General features: G+C 40.5%; 1 long non-coding RNA gene across 1 annotated transcript; it reads right to left on the bottom strand.

Moving 5' to 3' along the window:
* Positions 1-2,638: 2,638 nt before the first annotated feature.
* On the bottom strand, positions 2,639-3,256 carry LOC138362734 (uncharacterized). The gene is made up of 2 exons (XR_011227916.1): positions 3,098-3,256; positions 2,639-2,953 (listed from the first exon to the last, which is right to left on the bottom strand). It is a non-coding gene; the product is annotated as an uncharacterized lncRNA (long non-coding RNA).
* Positions 3,257-5,358: the final 2,102 nt, after the last annotated feature.

The raw sequence follows: 5,358 nt of genomic DNA, 5'->3' as shown, positions 1-5,358 counted from the left end.
AAAGAAAGTTAAGAACTTAATATAATATAATGTCCGCCACCAATAAATAATATATAAAAAGGTTACACAGGGGGAGGGGTATTAACACTATACAAGGGGTTGTCACTGCTCCGGGCTCGGACGCTGGATCCGGGTTCGTAACATTGAGACCAATCGAATCAATATTCTTAAACACTTCGTCTAAGAATTCTGGACTCACAACTCGAAGAGCTCTTAGGTACATTGAAGAAAAAATTGACTTTTTCACATTGTATCTATGCCCTAAAAAATAATGAACATAAGATAAGTTATTCGTAGGTTTTCTGTAGACACTAAACTTTAGTGAAAAATCTTCCCTATGAATAAGAACATCTAGGAATGGCAAACATTTATCAATTTCAGTCTCCATAATAAATTTTATAGAGGTGACTTGATCATTAAGTTTGGCTACAAATTCGTCTGTGTTTACGTCTGAAGTCCATATACACAAAATATCTAAACCATGGAATAATTCCAGAGGTTATTTTTGAAAGAAATTTCTTTTCGAAGAATTCCATGTACAGCAATGGCGATAAAGGATTCCCCATTGCCATTCCAAAAGTCTGTAAATAATATTCATTATTAAAGGTAAATTTATCTCCATTGCTCTCAAACTTGTACATGGAATTCTTGTACAGAGACATTAAAAGAATTTTTCAGTGACAGAGGAGTTAACAAATGGAATGCATTAATTAGTGATGTGGTGGAGGCTGACTCTATACACAGTTTCAAATGTAGATTTGAAGGAGCCCAATAGGCTCAGGAATCTGTACACCAGTCGATTGACAGTTGAGAGGCAGGACCAAAGAGCCAGAGCTCAACCGCCACAAGTACAACTAGATGAGTACAACTAGGGAAGTACTCATTTGGTTAAGCTATTTGGCTCAAATAGCTTAGGCGTCTTGTACATACCAGTTGCGTTGCTTCTGGGAGTATGGGTTCGAGTCACTTCTGGGGTGTGAGTTTTCAGTTGCATATTGTCCTGGGGACCATTCAGGCTTGTTCGCATTTGTGTTCCTCACGTGTGCCCCAAAGAATGAGGTGATTTGGTAAAATGCTATGCCCAAGATTACTATCCGAGTGCCGGCGGTGGGGTGGTTCAAATAGCTTAGGCTATCACCTCATTTTGTCCGGTCGTGATGGTCAAGTGGATTAAGGCGTCTTGTACATAACAGTTGCGTTGCTTCTGGGAGTATGGGTTCGAGTCACTTCTGGGGTGTCAGTTTTCAGTTGCATATTGTCCTGGGGACCATTCAGGCTTGTTCGCATTTGTGTTCCTCACGTGTGCCCCAAAGAATGAGGTGATTTGGTAAAATGCTATGCCCAAGATTACTATCCGAGTGCCGGCGGTGGGGTGGTTCAAATAGCTTAGGCTATCACCTCATTTTGTCCGGTCGTGATGGTCAAGTGGATTAAGGCGTCTTGTACATACCAGTTGCGTTGCTTCTGGGAGTATGGGTTCGAGTCACTTCTGGGGTGTGAGTTTTCAGTTGCATATTGTCCTGGGGACCATTCAGGCTTGTTCGCATTTGTGTTCCTCACGTGTGCCCCAAAGAATGAGGTGATTTGGTAAAATGCTATGCCCAAGATTACTATCCGAGTGCCGGCGGTGGGGTGGTTCAAATAGCTTAGGCTATCACCTCATTTTGTCCGGTCGTGATGGTCAAGTGGATTAAGGCGTCTTGTACTTACCAGTTGCGTTGCTTCTGGGAGTATGGGTTCGAGTTCGAGTTATATCAAAATATATTACTTTGAAACCTGTATCAGTCATTAAACTAAAAATTGGGATACTCCTATTACAAATTCGCTACTTTTTGACCGTCAGCTCGCTACTTTTAGCAATTTGGATCTGGCAACACTGCTGACTAGATGGGTATGGGGTCCACTGCCACCCACAGCATGGGTATGGGGGTCCAATACTGCCCACAGGAAGGGTATGGGGTACACTTCCCCATACCCTTCTTGTGTGAAGGGTATTGGGAAATTCTATATGGTCCATATAGGGTTCATAACTGATCACACGATGTGTATGGGGGTCCACTACCACCCACTGGATAGGTATGGACTCCACTACCACAATATAAGGAATTGGAACAGACAAGTATGGACTGGTGACGAAGAGGTACCTAAAGCTTGAGAGTCCATTAACAATGCTGGAATATTATGAATGAGTTTATGGCTGGACTTCCTGCAGCCTGACATCTTGCAGGGAAAGAATTTGACCCCCCGAAGTCCAAGTAGCAGTTTATAGTTCCTTCCATCCTTCTTTGCATTTCCTCCAAGAGCTATATATTCATTCTGGCTGATTGTTTTCTCATCACGAAAATCATACTTTATCTTCTTGTCTTCTTAACTGTACGTAAACGGCGTTATTTTCACAAATGCAATTTAATATTGGCAGGTCATGAAAGATACTGATATTTTAATGCGGTTTCTAGTTTATGAAATAATTTGTTTGATATGTTATTTTTTTACAATCTATTCCATAAGAGAGAATGTCTGTCTGTCTGTTCATAGATGGAGACCGCATGTGTGGAGCTAGAGCCTCTCCCAATTTGGCCGAGGTAATGGTCTAGGTTGACTGATGGATAATAGAGGGTATGGTGAATGGATAGACAAATAGATTGTAATTTTTAATTCACTGAGTCGGGGGACAGGAAGCCAGAGTATATTCTGACACGTTAGGCTTTTATCGAGGAGCAGCAGTGGGCGAGGTTCTCTTCCAGCAGGGTGAGGAAGGTGTTACTGAGGCGAGGAGCAGCAGTGGGCGAAGTTCTCCCCCAGCAGGGTGAGGAAGGTGTTACTGAGGCGAGGAGCAGCAGTGGGCGAGGTTCTCCCCCAGCAGGGTGAGGAAGGCGACGCAGGAGCCCACCAGCAACATGTAGAAGGCTCCCTGCAGATGGTTGAGGCTCAGCACCACTTCCTCTCCTTCATCCTGGAAACCAATAATATTGACTACCATAAAACTCCTGTAGGGTCTCGCTCGTAACAAAGACGTACACCATAACGGACAAGCATAACAAAATTCTGCAACTGAGTAATATTTTAAGTATGTATTGATCATGTGTTGGAGATTTACCTGGTTTGCGTTTCCCAGGATGGTTGTAGCGTTGATCATTGCAGCCTTCCTGTCCTCCCTTACCCGCCTGGCCATCACGTCTGCAGTCCAGTAGGTAATTATGCCAGCAGCTTCCAGACGAGTCATTAGTTGTGTGAAACGTTGATAAAATGGTGCGCCTTTTCTGTTAGGGTGAAATGCATTTATGAAGGAGATGAAGATTATTTTAATTTGTCTGTATTGTTTTATGGTTTCGGTATACGAACAGTCTTGTTCGTTCTCGACTCACAATCTAGAATTTCGGGTTCGAGTCCCGGGCGGGACAGAAATGGTTGGGAACGTTTCCTATCACCGAATGTACCTCTTCACCTAGCAGAGTTGGTACCCAGGAGATAGTTAGCTTGTTGTGAGGTTGCATCCTGGAGGATCAGTAATCCGAAGCAGGGGGGGAACCTTGATATAAACCTAACGTATACTGTATATATGAACAGGATGCCTGTCCCCTAACACAATGAATTATTATTAATAATTATTATGCTTAGTCTATTGCATTTTAAGTTGCAATTATCAGCGAAAAATAATCATTGCATGAATATATTGTAACCAATTATTTATACTTTAAAGTATTCTGCTGTAAACGTAATTAACATTTTAGTTTTTGACAAAATTTACTATAAAATTCCTTTTAAAACTGAGTTTATGTAGAACTAGAATAACAATCAAGAAGGCTTGCCTAATGCCCCATCCAATGGCAGCTAAGATCGGAAATGCCTTGTTGCTGATGTAGAGGGGAGTGTTGCCTCTCGCGTCCGAGTAGCGAGTCTCAATGATGACGGTAACGTAGTTCTTGTAGCTGATGAAGGAGAACCCTCCTGCCAGCACTTTTCTCAGAGCGTCGTCCACCTTCATCAACTAGCGAAGAGGTTTTAATTAAAGGTGTTTTATATCTACGTTGTTAATGAAGTAACGAGGGGTTCAGTGACATTGAACATAAAATGAACTGATAAAATTCAACAAAATTAATATATTTTAAAATATGGACAGTACCCACCTCCATTTCATGAAATATATGCCTGGTTACAGGATTGGGATGCTTGCTAAAATAATCAACAGCTGCTTCTGTTAGCATCCAGGGATCGGTTCCCCACTTCCAGTGAGGCTGATTCACCAGGTCCTCTAAAGTCTCAAGTGGCCGCGATCTTTCCTTCACAGTGAGGTGCGCCATCAAGGACGAAGAAAACCCTGTAGTGATGATCAAGGAGAACACAAGCCACCATCCCACCAACATCTGTAGACATGCGTAATTAACTACTTGTGATTCCAAAAAATATTACTGAGTGTTTTCGTGTATTTAAAGAGACTTTAAATGTTAGGTAATATGATAAACATAATAAGGATACATATAAGTAATCATATTCACACAGTCAGTGGACCAATAAGGCACCATAAACACTAACAGAGATTGGAGATTGGTAGACTTCAGCTATAACAATATCACAGTTAATCGCATCGAACATAGCTTTGCACTATTCCTAAACTAGTATTTACTTGGTATTTTCCACTAACATTTGTGTAGTAAGGGATGAACTGAGAAGCTCAATGTACAAAGTAATAATTTCCTTAAACAAAATTTGTGTCCTGAGACATGATAAATCAATTTTGTTCAATTTAACACTTTACAGTTTTAGGAATTTATCATTAATGCGATTTTACTAGTATCTCTGTTGCACGTGTATGAAGTAAGCCAGTATATGTCCACTTTGTCTCATAGAGAGTGCCAGATGTGCAGACACTTGTCTGTTTCCATGTAGATTCAGGTGTTGAGTGAGAATACCTATAGTTGTTGTGAATTTGGTTGACTTTAATAGATGACTGAATAATTCTCACGTTAATGATGTTCTCACTGCAAGGATGGGACATGCACAAGTGGCACTTCCTCAATAGTGGTGAGTGTGGAAAATTTCTTACATATATAACATCGGATTTTATTCATTATCAGATTATACGAATCAATTTAAATATATTATCAGGACTCTATGATTCCATAAGGCACTATTACATGAAATCAAATCACGTGAGATATCAAGACCCACGGGGTCTCCATGTTCTCGTAAGATGATCTTATGATTCACATATAGGTGACAAACTATGATAATAATAATAATTTCCATTATTCTAAACATTACTATTTTCAAGCAGATAATTAATATTGCAGAACAGCAACAATTATTATTATATTAAATTTGCTAGTTTGTTGTATTAAATCAGATTCCGTCAGTTAA

Source organism: Procambarus clarkii, chromosome 9, assembly GCF_040958095.1.
Source record: "Procambarus clarkii isolate CNS0578487 chromosome 9, FALCON_Pclarkii_2.0, whole genome shotgun sequence".
In the NCBI taxonomy this organism is placed as follows: Eukaryota; Metazoa; Arthropoda; class Malacostraca; order Decapoda; family Cambaridae; genus Procambarus; species Procambarus clarkii.
Note: the sequence above shows the minus strand (reverse complement) of the source record. Positions and strands in the feature narration are given on the sequence as shown.